A 15,713-nucleotide genomic window follows, 5' to 3' on the forward strand; every position below is an offset into this window, starting at 1 on the left:
CAATCAGCAAAACGGTGTTTAAATTTGGCGGCAATATCGGTGATTGGTCACGGGTGGCGGCCGCGACCAATCAGCGAACTGTGTTAGTGAGGACCAGAGAGCTTGTTTAAATTTGGCGATAAAATCACTGATTAGTAGTGTTGAGCGATACCTTCCGATATCGGGAAATATCGGATCGGATTGGATCGGTCCGATACCGAAAAAGTATCGGATATCGCCGATTCCGATACCGGAAACCAATGCAAGTCAATGGGACAGAAATATCGGAATGAAAATAAACCCTTTCTTTCCTTGTAGGTTAATTCAACATGAAGGAAAACAACTAAGAATAATGTAGAATGTATTGGAGGAGGTGGGGGAGACAATAAAGGCATAGAGGTTTAGCCCAATCAAATGGAATAGCAGGAATTAATATTTTTTTTAAGACGTTCTGAGTTACGGAAATATTGACTATGTTAAGTATTTTTATATTTTGTCAGATATTTATGTTTCACTACATCCTTGCTCTTCACCTTCTTTTTTACTTCTCCCACACTTTCTCCTTCATCATCCTCAGCATCTTTTTCATCCTCTTCTTCTTCACCTTCTTCATCTTCTTCTTCTTCACCTTCTTCGTATTATTCCTTTTTTTTACATTCTTCATATTCTACTTCTTCATCTTCTTCATATTCTTCTTCTTCATCATATTCTTATTTGTGACAGGCATTCCTGTAGTTGTTATCTATAAAAGGTTGGACATTACACCTTTCGTTCTGCCCGTCACAAAAGATTTACAACAGGATTTGTCCGCGTTCAGTTTGGCCTGCAGCAGCAGGTCTTTTCCAGGGGCACCACGAGGAGGAACGGACTCACCCCCATAAACTGCTTAGTCATCTTCTGCTTATAATTTAGATATTATCTATTGCTCTGATTTTTAGTCTTATGCTTAATGTTCTTCCGCTTTTTGTTCTGCAGCTTCTTGTATTTCTACTTCTTGGTTTTCTGTCTCTTGTTCTTCTGTATCTTGGTGTTTGTCTTCTCTTCTTTGTCCTCTTGGTCAAATTCTTCAGGGTCATCTTCTTGGTCTTCTTCGGGGTGGTCTTCAGGGTCAGCGTTTTCAGGGGTCCTCGTTTTCGGGGTCCTCATCTTCTTCGGGTTGGTCTTCTGGGTCCTCGTCTTCGAGGTCCTCGTCTTCTTCGGGGTGGTCTTCAGGGTCCTCGTCTTCTTCGGGGTGGTCTTCAGGGTCCTCGTCTTCATCGGGGTGGTCTTCAGGGTCCTTGTCTTCTTCGGGGTGGTCTTCAGGGTCCTCGTCTTCAGGGTCGTTGTCTTCGGGGTCCTCGTCTTCTTAGGGTTGGTCTTCAGGGTCCTCGTCTTCAGGGTCCTCGTCAGGGAGATCCAGAGTGATTACCAAGAACCATTTCAAAAAGCTTGAACTTGGAAATGTAGCAGAAGGTACAAGAAAGCTGAGGAACTACCGAGAACCAGCTGACGGTACTGGAACCCGGAAGGGTAGCAGAAGGTACAAGAGCCAATGGAACTGCCGAAGACCAGCTGACGGTACTGGAACTCGGTTACTAAGCAGGAGGTACCTGTGCCAGAAAGCACTACCAAGGACCAGCAGACGTTGGTGGAACTTGGATACCGAGAAGGAGGCACCTAATCCAAAGGCACTGCCGAGAACCAGCTGACGGTACTGGAACCCGGATGGGTAGCAGAAGGTACACATGTAAAAAAAAGTTCAAGGCCGCGAGCCGGCCGCAGTTACCAAAACCCACAGTCCTACAGGGGGTGCTTGTCCTATAGGCACTATGGAACCAGCCTTCATTGCCAGATCCCGCAGCCCACATAGGAGTCACCTAAACTGCAGGCACCATAGAGTCGGCTAACCCGACCGCAACACGACAGGACAACGCATTGGAGGCAAAGTGACGTTGACACTACCCGGAAACAGCTGGCGTGCTGGAACCAGGCTGGGCAGGAGGGAGTACCCGTGCCAAAGTCACTGCCGAGAACCAGCTGACGTTACTGGAACCCGGATGGGTAGTAGAAGGTACAAGAGCAAATGGAACTACCGAGGACCAGCTGACGGTACTGGAACCCGGATGGGTAGCAGAAGGTACAAGAGCCAATGGAACTGCCGAAGACCAGCTGACGGTACTGGAACTCGGTTACTAAGCAGGAGGTACCTGTGCCAGAAAGCACTACCAAGGACCAGCAGACGTTGGTGGAACTTGGATACCGAGAAGGAGGCACCTAATCCAAAGACACTGCCGAGAACCAGCTGACGGTACTGGAACCCGGATGGGTAGCAGAAGGTACCCATGTAAAAAAAAGTTCAAGGCCGCAAGCCGGCTGCAGCTACCAAAACCCACAGTCCTACAGGGGGTGCTTGACCTATAGGCACTATGGAACCAGCCTTCATTGCCAGATCCTGCAGCCCACATAGGAGTCACCTAAACTGCAGGCACCATAGAGTCGGCTAACCCGACCGCAACACGACAGGACAACGCTTTGGATGCAAAGTGACGTTGACACTACCCGGAAACAGCTGGCGTGCTGGAACCAGGCTGGGCAGGAGGGAGTACCCGTGCCAAAGACACTGCCGAGAACCAGCTGACGGTACTGGAACCCGGATGGGTAGCAGAAGGTACAAGAGCCAATGGAACTGCCGAAGACCAGCTGACGGTACTGGAACTCGGTTACTAAGCAGGAGGTACCTGTGCCAGAAAGCACTACCAAGGACCAGCAGACGTTGGTGGAACTTGGATACCGAGAAGGAGGCACCTAATCCAAAGGCACTGCCGAGAACCAGCTGACGGTACTGGAACCCGGATGGGTAGCAGAAGGTACCCATGTAAAAAAAAGTTCAAGGCCGCGAGCCGGCCGCAGTTACCAAAACCCACAGTCCTACAGGGGGTGCTTGTCCTATAGGCACTATGGAACCAGCCTTCATTGCCAGATCCCGCAGCCCACATAGGAGTCACCTAAACTGCAGGCACCATAGAGTCGGCTAACCCGAACGCAACACGACAGGACAACGCATTGGAGGCAAAGTGACGTTGACACTACCCGGAAACAGCTGGCGTGCTGGAACCAGGCTGGGCAGGAGGGAGTACCCGTGCCAAAGACACTGCCGAGAACCAGCTGACGGTACTGGAACCCGGATGGGTAGTAGAAGGTACAAGAGCCAATGGAACTGCCGAAGACCAGCTGACGGTACTGGAACTCGGTTACTAAGCAGGAGGTACCTGTGCCAGAAAGCACTACCAAGGACCAGCAGACGTTGGTGGAACTTGGATACCAAGAAGGAGGCACCTAATCCAAAGGCACTGCCGAGAACCAGCTGACGGTACTGGAACCCGGATGGGTAGCAGAAGGTACCCATGTAAAAAAAAGTTCAAGGCCGCGAGCCGGCCGCAGTTACCAAAACCCACAGTCCTACAGGGGATGCTTGTCCTATTGGCACTATGGAACCAGCCTTCATTGCCTGATCCCGCAGCCCACATAGGAGTCACCTAAACTGCAGGCACCATAGAGTCGGCTAACCCGACCACAACATGACAGGACAACGCATTGGAGGCAAAGTGACGTTGACACTACCCGGAAACAGCTGGCGTGCTGGAACCAGGCTGGGCAGGAGGGAGTACCCGTGCCAAAGACACTGCCGAGAACCAGCTGACGGTACTGGAACCCGGATGGGTAGCAGAAGGTACAAGAGCCAATGGAACTGCCGAAGACCAGCTGACGGTACTGGAACTCGATTACTAAGCAGGAGGTACCTGTGCCAGAAAGCACTACCAAGGACCAGCAGACGTTGGTGGAACTTGGATACCGAGAAGGAGGCACCTAATCCAAAGGCACTGCCGAGAACCAGCTGACGGCACTGGAACCCGGACGGGTAGCAGAAGGTACCCATGTAAAAAAAAGTTCAAGGCCGCGAGCCAGCCGCAGTTACCAAAACCCACAGTCCTACAGGGGGTGCTTGTCCTATAGGCACTATGGAACCAGCCTTCATTGCCAGATTCCGCAGCCCACATAGGAGTCACCTAAACTGCAGGCACCATAGAGTCGGCTAACCCGACCGCAACACGACAGGACAACGCATTGGAGGCAAAGTGACGTTGACACTACCCGGAAACAGCTGGCGTGCTGGAACCAGGCTGGGCAGGAGGGAGTACCCGTGCCAAAGACACTGCTGAGAACCAGCTGACGGTACTGGAACCCGGATGGGTAGTAGAAGGTACAAGAGCCAATGGAACTGCCGAAGACCAGCTGACGGTACTGGAACTCGGTTACTAAGCAGGAGGTACCCGTGCGAAAAAGCACTACCAAGGACCAGCGGACGTTGGTGGAACTTGGATACCGAGAAGGAGGCACCTAATCCAAAGGCACTGCCGAGAACCAGCTGACGGTACTGGAACCCGGATGGGTAGCAGAAGGTACCCATTTAAAAAAAAGTTCAAGGCCGCGAGCCGGCCGCAGTTACCAAAACCCACAGTCCTACAGGGGGTGCTTGTCCTATTGGCACTATGGAACCAGCCTTCATTGCCTGATCCCGCAGCCCACATACGAGTCACCTAAACTGCAGGCACCATAGAGTCGGCTAACCCGACCGCAACACGACAGGACAACGCATTCCAGGCAAGATGACGTTGACACTACCCGGAAACAGCTGGCGTGCTGGAACCAGGCTGGGCAGGAGGGAGTACCCGTGCCAAAGTCACTGCCGAGAACCAGCTGACGGTACTGGAACCCAGATGGGTAGTAGAAGGTACAAGAGCAAATGGAACTACCGAGGACCAGCTGACGGTACTGGAACCCGGATGGGTAGCAGAAGGTACAAGAGCCAATGGAACTGCCGAAGACCAGCTGACGGTACTGGAACTCGGTTACTAAGCAGGAGGTACCTGTGCCAGAAAGCACTGCCAAGGACCAGCAGACGTTGGTGGAACTTGGATACCGAGAAGGAGGCACCTAATCCAAAGGCACTGCCGAGAACCAGCTGACGGTACTGGAACCCGGATGGGTAGCAGAAGGTACCCATGTAAAAAAAAGTTCAAGGCCGCGAGCCGGCCGCAGTTACCAAAACCCACAGTCCTACAGGGGGTGCTTGTCCTATTGGCACTATGGAACCAGCCTTCATTGCCTGATCCCGCAGCCCACATAGGAGTCACCTAAACTGCAGGCACCATAGAGTCGGCTAACCCGACCGCAACACGACAGGACAACGCATTGGAGGCAAAGTGACGTTGACACTACCCGGAAACAGCTGGCGTGCTGGAACCAGGCTGGGCAGGAGGGAGTACCCATGCCAAAGTCACTGCCGAGAACCAGCTGACGGTACTGGAACCCGGATGGGTAGTAGAAGGTACAAGAGAAAATGGAACTACCGAGGACCAGCTGACGGTACTGGAACCCGGATGGGTAGCAGAAGGTACAAGAGCCAATGGAACTGCCGAAGACCAGCTGATGGTACTGGAACTCGGTTACTAAGCAGGAGGTACCTATGCCAGAAAGCACTACCAAGGACCAGCAGACGTTGGTGGAACTTGGATACCGAGAAGGAGGCACCTAATCCAAAGGCACTGCCGAGAACCAGCTGACGGTACTGGAACCCGGATGGGTAGCAGAAGGTACCCATGTAAAAAAAAGTTCAAGGCCGCGAGCCGGCCGCAGTTACCAAAACCCACAGTCCTACAGGGGGTGCTTGTCCTATTGGCACTATGGAACCAGCCTTCATTGCCAGATCCCGCAGCCCACATAGGAGTCACCTAAACTGCAGGCACCATAGAGTCGGCTAACCCGACCGCAACACGACAGGACAACGCATTGGAGGCAAAGTGACGTTGACACTACCCGGAAACAGCTGGCGTGCTGGAACCAGGCAGGGCAGGAGGGAGTACCTGTGCCAAAGTCACTGCCGAGAACCAGCTGACGGTACTGGAACCCGGATGGTTAGTAGAAGGTACAAGAGCAAATTGAACTACCGAAGACCAGCTGACGGTACTGGAACCCGGATGGGTAGCAGAAGGTACAAGAGCCAATGGAACTGCCGAAGACCAGCTGACGGTACTGGAACTCGGTTACTAAGCAGGAGGTACCTGTGCCAAAAAGCACTACCAAGAACCAGCAGACGTTGGTGGAACTTGAATACCGAGAAGGAGGCACCTAATCCAAAGGCACTGCCGAGAACCAGCTGACGGTACTGGAACCCGGATGGGTAGTAGAAGGTACAAGAGCAAATGGAACTACCGAGAACCAGCTGGCGGTGCTGGAACCCAGGGTAAATACTAAAAACAAAGTGGAGCCAGAGGTGTAATTGGAGCAAGTTTTAAATCAGTAGTACAGTGGATGTGGACAAAGCAGGAGAATTTGCCGGACACACAGCAGGGGAACAGCTGACGTTACTGAACCCCAATAACACTGGAGCAAGCGTTGACTGTGCAGACGGCACTTCTGAGCAGCAACTAGCGGTATTGGAGCCCAGGGTAAATACTAAAAACAGAGGAGCCAGAGGGGTATTCGGAGGAGGTTTTAAATCAGTAGTACAGTGGATGTGGACAGAGCAGGAGAAATTGCCGTCCGCACAGCAGGGGAACAGCTGACGTTACTGAACCCCAATAACACGGCAGCAAGTGTTGACTGTGCAGACGGCACTTCCGAGCGCCAACTGGCGGTGTTGGAGCTCAGGGATAATACTGAAAACAGAGGAGCCAGAGGTGTAATTGGAGCAACTTTAAAATCTGTAGTAGTGAGAATGTGGACAGAGCAGGAGAAATTGCCGTCCGCACAGCAGGGGAACAGCTGACGTTACTGAACCCCAATGACACGGCAGCAAGTGTTGACTGTGCAGACGGCACTTCCGAGCGCCAACTGGCGGTGTTGGAGCTCAGGGATAATACTGAAAACAGAGGAGCCAGAGGTGTAATTGGAGCAACTTTAAAATCTGTAGTAGTGAGAATGTGGACAGAGCAGGAGAAATTGCCGTCCGCACAGCAGGGGAACAGCTGACGTTACTGAACCCCAATGACATGGCAGCAAGTGTTGACTGTGCAGACGGCACTTCCGAGCGCCAACTGGCGGTGTTGGAGCTCAGGGATAATACTGAAAACAGAGGAGCCAGAAGTGTATTTGGAGGAGGTTTTAAATCAGTAGTACAGTGGATATGGACAGAGCAGGAGAAATTGCCGTCCGCACAGCAGGGGAACAGCTGATGTTACTGAACCCCAATAACACGGCAGCAAGTGTTGACTGTACAGACGGCACTTCCGAGCGCCAACTGGCGGTGTTGGAGCTCAGGGATAATACTGAAAACAGAGGAGCCAGAGGTGTAATTGGAGCAACTTTAAAATCTGTAGTAGTGAGAATGTGGACAGAGCAGGAGAAATTGCCGTCCGCACAGCAGGGGAACAGCTGATGTTACTGAACCCCAATGACACGGCAGCAAGTGTTGACTGTGCAGACGGCACTTCCGAGCGCCAAATGGCGGTGTTGGAGCTCAGGGATAATACTGAAAACAGAGGAGCCAGAGGTGTAATTGGAGCAACTTTAAAATCTGTAGTAGTGAGAATGTGGACAGAGCAGGAGAAATTGCCGTCCGTACAGCAGGGGAACAGCTGACGTTACTGAACCCCAATGACACGGCAGCAAGTGTTGACTGTGCAGACGGCACTTCCGAGCGCCAACTGGCGGTGTTGGAGCTCAGGGACAATACTGAAAACAGAGGAGCCAGAGGTGTAATTGGAGCAACTCTAAAATCTGTAGTAGTGAGAATGTGGACAGAGCAGGAGAAATTGCCGTCCGCACAGCAGGGGAACAGCTGACGTTACTGAACCCCAATGACACGGCAGCAAGTGTTGACTGTGCAGACGGCACTTCCGAGCGCCAACTGGCGGTGTTGGAGCTCAGGGATAATACTGAAAACAGAGGAGCCAGAGGTGTAATTGGAGCAACTTTAAAATCTGTAGTAGTGAGAATGTGGACAGAGCAGGAGAAATTGCCGTCCGCACAGCAGGGGAACAGCTGACGTTACTGAACCCCAATAACATGGCAGCAAGTGTTGACTGTGCAGACGGCACTTCCGAGCGCCAACTGGCGATGTTGGAGCTTAGGGATAATACTGAAAACATAGGAGCCAGAGGTGTATTTGGAGGAGGTTTTAAATCAGTAGTACAGTGGATGTGGACAGAGCAGGAGAAATTGCCGTCCGCACAGCAGGGGAACAGCTGACGTTACTGAACCCCAATATCATGGCAGCAAGTGTTGACTGTGCAGACGGCACTTCCGAGCACCAACTGGCGGTGTTGGAGCTCAGGGATAATACTGAAAACAGTGGAGCCAGAGGTGTATTTGGAGCAACTTTAAAATCTGTAGTAGTGAGAATGTGGACAGAGCAGGAGAAATTGCCGTCCGCACAGCAGGGGAACAGCTGACGTTACTGAACCCCAATAACACGGCAGCAAGTGTTGACTGTGCAGACGGCACTTCCGAGCGCCAACTGGCGGTGTTGGAGCTCAGGGATAATACTGAAAACAGAGGAGCCAGAGGTGTATTTGGAGGAGGTTTTAAATCAGTAGTACAGTGGATGTGGACAGAGCAGGAGAAAGTGCCGTCTGCACAGCAGGGGAACAGCTGACGTTACTGAACCCCAATAACACGGCAGCAAGTGTTGACTGTGCAGACGGCACTTCCGAGCGCCAACTGGCAGTGTTGGAGCTCAGGGATAATACTGAAAACAGAGGAGCCAGAGGTGTAATTGGAGCAACTTTAAAATCAGTAGTAGTGAGAATGTGGACAGAGCAGGAGAAATTTCCGTCCGCACAGCAGGGGAACAGCTGACGTTACTGAACCCCAATAACACGGCAGCAAGTGTTGACTGTGCAGACGGCACTTCCGAGCACCAACTGGCGGTGTTGGAGCTCAGGGATAATACTGAAAACAGAGGAGCCAGAGGTGTAATTGGAGCAACTTTAAAATCTGTAGTAGTGAGAATGTGGACAGAGCAAGAGAAATTGCCGTCCGCACAGCAGGGGAACAGCTGACGTTACTGAACCCCAATGACATGGCAGCAAGTGTTGACTGTGCAGACGGCACTTCCGAGTGCCAACTTGCGGCGTTGGAGCTCAGGGATAATACTGAAAACAGAGGAGCCAGAGGTGTAATTGGAGCAACTTTAAAATCTGTAGTAGTGAGAATGTGGACAGAGCAGGAGAAATTGCCGTCCGCAAAGCCGGGGAACAGCTGACGTTACTGAACCCCAATGACACGGCAGCAAGTGTTGACTGTGCAGACGGCACTTCCGAGCGCCAACTAGCGGTGTTGGAGCTCAGGGATTACAGTTCAGGTGGTAGAAACATGAACAGAACAGGAGACCTGGATACTTTTGCCAACAATTATTTATTCTGGAAGAGGACTGGAAAATTCATGAGATCCAGGCCTTGTTCATTTTGAGAAAAGTAAGCCGGTCAACGTTATCGGAGGATAGTCGCATGCGACGGTCTGTTAGTACACCACCTGCGGCACTAAAGACGCGTTCCAATAATACACTAGCAGCAGGGCAAGCTAGCACCTCCAATGCATACTGACTTAGCTCTGGCCATGTATCTAGCTTACAGACCCAAAACTTGAAGGGAGAAGAGCCGTCTGGGAGTACACTAAGAGGGCAAGACATGTATTCTGTCACCATCTGACGGAAACGTTGCCTCCTGCTGACTGGAGCCGTCTGTGATGGTGTAGACATTTGTGGCGGCGGGGACACAAAACTTTGCCACATTTCGGCCATACTGGTCTTGCCTTGTGCTGAGGCGCTGCTTCTGCTCCCTCTTTGTGCAGAGCTTCCTCCACTGCCTCGACGCACTGAGCTGCTTTGTAAAGCACTAGCAGCACTGCTCTCGGTTGGAATGGAGAACATGATGGAATGCACCAGTGCGTCTTGGTACTCCCGCATTTTACGCTCCCGGTTCAACGGTGTTATGAGGCTTTGTAAGTTGTCCCGGTAGCAAGGATCTAGGAGGGTGGACACCCAATAATCAGCCGTGTTGAGAATGTGGGCGATGCGGCGGTCGTTTCTCAGGCACTGCAGCATGAAATCAACCATGTGCTGCAGACTGCCAACTGGCCAAGAAACGCTGTCCCCTGCTTGAGGCGTGATCTCTGCCTGCTCTGCATCACCCCACCCTCGCTCTAGATACTGACTACTAGAGCATTGTGTACCTCCCTCTGGACAGATGTCTTCCTCATCCATTGACTCCTCCTCATCCTCCTCACAAAGTGTCCCCTGCCTAGGCCTTTGTGAGGAACCACGTTGCGCAGACTGTAGAGAAGCAGATGGCATTTGTGACTCCTCATCCTCCACCTCTTCCAAAATCTCGTCCCTTAGTGCTTGCAGTGTTTTTTCAAGCAGGCAGATAAGGGGGATAGTCATGCTGACTAGTGCATCATCTGCACTCGCCATCCGCGTGGAATAATCGAAGGCACGCAAAACGTGGCAAATGTCCTTCATAGAGGCGTGAAGTGTGAACGGCGCGCACTGCGACTTGTTTGCACCTGCTGCAGCTGGTACTCCATTACTGCTGCCTGCTGCTCACACAACCTCTCCAACATATGTAACGTTGAATTCCACCTGGTGGGTAGGTCACATATGATGCGATGTTCCGGAAGACGTAATCGGCGCTGCAGAGCTGCAATGCGTGATCTTGCATTGCTGGAACGCCGCAAGTGAGCGCACTCTATGCGGACCTTGTGAAGCAGTGCATCAGGATCCGGATAGTCCCTCAAAAAACTCGGCACGACCAAGTTGAGCACATGTGCCAGACATGGGATGTGAGTGAGGTTGCCTAGGCCCAGAGCTGCCACCAGATTTCGGCCATTGTCACACACTACCATGCCTGGCTGGAGATTCGCTGGCACAAACCACACGTCGCTCTGCTGCTTGATGGCATTCCAGAGTTCCTGCGCTGTGTGGCTTCGATTCCCCAAAGAAATTAATTTTAATACGGCCTGTTGACGTTTGGCCACGGCTGTGCTCATATTGGTCACCATAACAGGTAACCGTTCACGGGTCGATGTGGAGGTAGACCGTGACGGCTCCTGCAGCGCTGATTCAGAGGAACTGGAGTATGAGGAGGAGTCAATGTGTACAGACTGGATTCCTGCAATCCTTGGAGTTGGCAGAACACGTACAGCGCCACTCTCAAGATCTGTACCCGGCTCCACAACATTTACCCAATGGGCAGTGAGGGAAAGGTATCGTCCCTGTCCATGCTTACTGGTCTACGCATCGGTGGTCAGGTGGACCTTGCTACTGATGGCGTTTTGTAGCGCATGTTTAATTTTTCCCTCCACATGATGTTGCAGGGCAGGGACGGCTTGCCTGCTGAAATAAAATCGGCTGGGCACGTAGTATTGTGGGACTGCCAATGCCATAAAGTTACGGAATGTGTCAATCTCCACCAGCCTGAATGATAGCATTTCAAGGGCCAGTAGTTTAGCAATGCCAGCATTCAGAGCCTGTGCTCGGGGGTGGTTTGCCGAGTATGGGCGCCTTTTCTCCCATGCCTGTGCTAACGATGGCTGTAGACTGGCCTGGGAGTGTGAGGATGACTGGGAAAGTGGTGCTGTGGGTGGAATTACACTGTGTCTCTGTACAACAGTTGCCAGAGATTCTTCCATGGCGATCCTGTGAGTAAGCCGAACCAGCTGTGTGTGAGCTGGAGGAAGAGGCTACAACATGAGCTGAAGAGGTGGTAGGTGGCGCTGTAGGTTGGCCTAGGTCTTCAGTGTGTTTTTGTAACTCCACCACGTGCTTGGTCCGCACATGTTTCCACATATTTGTGGTATTGAGATTGCTGACACTTTTCCCTCTTTTCACCTTCTGATTACACAGCTTGCATTTGACAAAGCAAATGTCATCTGCAACTGTGTCAAAAAAGGACCAGGCACTGCAAGTCTTGGGAGCGCCCGCTTTGGATTTTAGAAGAGCCATGCTCCTAATGGGTGCCGAAGTGGAGGCTACAGGCAACCAAGTCTGCCCCCTCCCTCTCCCTCCTTTTTGGGCTGTTCGGGGAATCTCTTCCTCAGAGCTGCTTCCACCACCTTCCTGTCCCTCACGCCATGATGGGTCAAGGACCTCATCATCTACACCACCCTCTTCAAACAACTGCTTCTCCTGGGTAGTCTCGACAGCACAGTACGCACCAGAAAGTGGCACCTGAGTCTCATCATCAGATGCGTACTGAGGTGTGCTGCTGACCATAGGCACTGGCCCACCCGCCTCTTCAGATTCAGAGAGACAAAACGGTTGCGCATCACTGCATACTACCTCTTCTTCAAATTCTCGAATTCTGCTTGGCTGGCCCCCTCTTTCCAAGCCAAGAGATTCAGAGAACAGAAGTAGAGATGGCTCCTGTCCAGGGCTCTCTGACTGCCTGGGCAATTTGGCAGGTGGTGAAGAGACAGATGGGTGCTCTTCAGTGCTCAGGACCTGAGAGGATCTGGAACTAATTGAAGTCAATGCGTTAGCTGCCATCCATCCGACAACGGCTTCAATTTGGTCCTCCCGCAGCAGTGGGGTATGGCTAGCTCCTACAAAGCTGCGCATAAAGGACTGTTCCCTGGTAAAACTGGGGGATGCTAAGTCACTGGTGCCCGCAGCAGGCACAGAATCCCCACGTCCTCTCCCTGCAGGCACAGAATCCTCACGTCCTCTCCCTGCAGAAACTCCACGCCCACGACCACATGCCTTACTCCCTGCCTTCTTCATCTTGGTAGACTGATAAAGATAGGCAGAAAAGTACAAAGAGCTTAGTGTGCTTATTCCTGAACAGCTGCTAACAGGTATAAGAAACACTAATTTTATAAAGTGTGGACTAGACTTTAATATGAGCTAATGTGGCCTACACAACTGTAAAGTGGAGTGTTTGGTGAACTTTATTTAGGTTTTTTTTGTCACAAAAAGACACTGGATGTGCCTAAAGATGTAATAACGATAGTATCACAAACCTTTTGTAGCTATTACAATGTAGGAAGGTAACCTACAATGCAATAGATAAGGCTGCAAAAAATAGGCTAATACTAATCTGGCTGGGGCTGCAGGGCCCAATGCTGCAGAAAGGCTCCTCTAACTACTCCTATATAGTGTGTTTGGAACCAATTTAGCTGAATACGGATGGAACCACCACACTAATAGGAGAAATCAGGAAAAATTATGAATTGGCAAAAAAGGACAATGTATGAGGCAGTGACACACACTGAGTGCACTACAACCAGACGTGGTTGAAGCACACACTACAGGGTGAGCTGCACTCACACACCAGACCTTGCAGACAGCGGTGAACAGTACAGATGCAGAGCACTGTGCACTAGCGCTGCAAGACCAAAAAAATTTCTCTATCTACTCCTATATAGTGTGTTTGGAACAAATTTAGCTGAATACGGATGGAACCACCACACTAATAGGAGATATCAGGAAAAATTATGAATTGTCAAAAAAGGACAATGTATGAGGCAGTGACACACACTGAGTGCACTATAACCAGACGTGGCTGAAGCACACACTACAGGGTGAGCTGCACTCACACACACAGAACTTGCAGAATGCGGTGAACAGCACAGAGAACTGTGCACTAGCTCTGCAAGGCACAGCAATTTATAAAGTAGCTTGGGTAAAGCAGAATAGACCAAATAGGTAGCTAAAACTGTCCCTCAAAACAACAGCATCCTATCGCTAACTGAATTCACAGCAGAGTGAGCTCAAAATGGCGGCGGCGGCTTTTATAGTGCATCATGACATCATTTCAGCAGCCAATCACAGCCATGCCATTAGTTAAGATGCCTACATGCCTAACAGGATGTGCCCACACTTCTTAGGATCCTCATTGGCTGAATAAAATGAAAATGGCTCATTGCATTATGGGAACTTCCGATTCCGGTATACGATATTGCAAAAGTATCGGAATTAAGTATCGGAATTCCGATACCGCGAATATCGGCCGATACCCGATATTTCAGTATCGGAATGCTCAATACTACTGATTAGTCGCGACCACTCAGCAAAACGGTGTTTAAATTTGGCGCCAATAATGCTGATTGGTCGCAGCCGGCGACCACGACCAATCAGCAGAGCGTTGTTTAAATTTGGCGCCAATCTCGCTGATTGGTCGCGGCCGGCGGCCTTGACCAATCAGCAGAGCGTTGTTTAAATTTGGCGCCAATCTCGCTGATTGGTCGCGGCTGGCGGCCGCGACCAATCAGCAGAGCGTTGTTTAAATTTGGCGCCAAAATCGCTGATTGGTCGCGGCCGGCCGGCGGCCTTGACCAATCAGCAGAGCATTGTTTAAATTTGGCGCCAATCTGGCTGATTGGTCGCGGCTGGCGGTCGCGACCAATCAGCAGAGCTACGTTTAAATTTGCCGCCCATATCGCTGATTGGTCGCGTCTGGCGGCTGCGACCAATCAGCGTCGTATTAGCGAGGACCGGGGAGCGGCGCTGCCTGTGTGGGTACTTCCGCTGCGAGCAGCTGGGAGATGAGCGGCTGCTCGCAGAAGCATCCCGACCGACCGGTCCTCCGTTAACACTTGCCGTCGGGAGATCAGCGGTCCTAGCCGCTGACCTCCCGACGTTAGCCGCATGGAGGTCAGCGGCGCCGCCAGTTGGGGTAGTTCTGCTGCTAGCGCCGCTCATCTCCCGGCTGCATCGCCGCTGACCTCCGTCTGGCAGATGAGCCGCTAACGGCCGCCATCTTTTTTCTGAAATCCTGCGTCGCTGATTGGCCGCGGCCGGTCTAATGAGCAACGCGGGATTTACTGGACAGACAGCGGCCGGACCAATGAGCAACGCGGGATTTCCTGGACAGACAGACAGACAGACGGGATAAGACAATTATATATATAGATTTATATATAAATATATATTTTTACCCATCCAGACAGACTCCTGCTGCCTTATCTGTGTCTACCAAAACTATTTATACCACCTGATATATTGCTGGAGGATCTTTGATAGTTCCCCTTAGCTTGTGCATTTCGATGTGTGTAAACCATGCATTAACACAGCAAAAAAGGGCAGCAGTGTTTACCTGCCCAGGACTCAGACCTATTGCACTATCAGGATTAGGCCACGGACCCACTATCAGTATTTGGTCAGTATTCGGTCAGTATTTTTTCTCAGGAGTGGGAGCCAAAACCAGGAGTGGGTGATAAATGCAGAATTGGTGGCTTGTTTCTATCCTTTTCTCTGATTGTTCCTCACCTGGTTTTGGCTCCCACTCCTGAGAAAAAACACAGACCGAATACTGACAAAATACTGATAGTGGGGCTATGGCGTAACAGAGATGACGGCAAAACAGGTGCAAAATATTGATGAGACAACCACTCACAACCTACCAGTTCATGGAGTGGGTGATTGCTTAGTATTAGGATTGCACAAAAAAAGCTTGTATAAGGCGCTGTTCACACACAGGTAGGGCACAGTGTCTGGCTTGCAGCCTATTAGTGACGCCCATACTATTAGATTAGGTGAGCTGCCCAGCACTCTATAAGTGCACCCTCTGAGGACAGTGCATTAGTTCTGAGACCTGGGCAGGTAAATCCTGCTGTCCTTTTTTGCTGTGTTAATACTTGAATTTTTGGGGGAATTCTAAATCATGTATGCAAAATTTGGTATGTTCATTGTTGAGCTGCTAGCTGCCCATGCTGCAGCGAACTCAGTAAGACTTGATCATGCATGCAATCATTGC

The sequence above is a fragment of the Phyllobates terribilis genome, unplaced genomic scaffold, assembly GCF_046119375.1.
Source record: "Phyllobates terribilis strain yellow unplaced genomic scaffold, ASM4611937v1 Scaffold_2__4_contigs__length_985480577, whole genome shotgun sequence".
NCBI classification, from domain to species: domain Eukaryota; kingdom Metazoa; phylum Chordata; class Amphibia; order Anura; family Dendrobatidae; genus Phyllobates; species Phyllobates terribilis.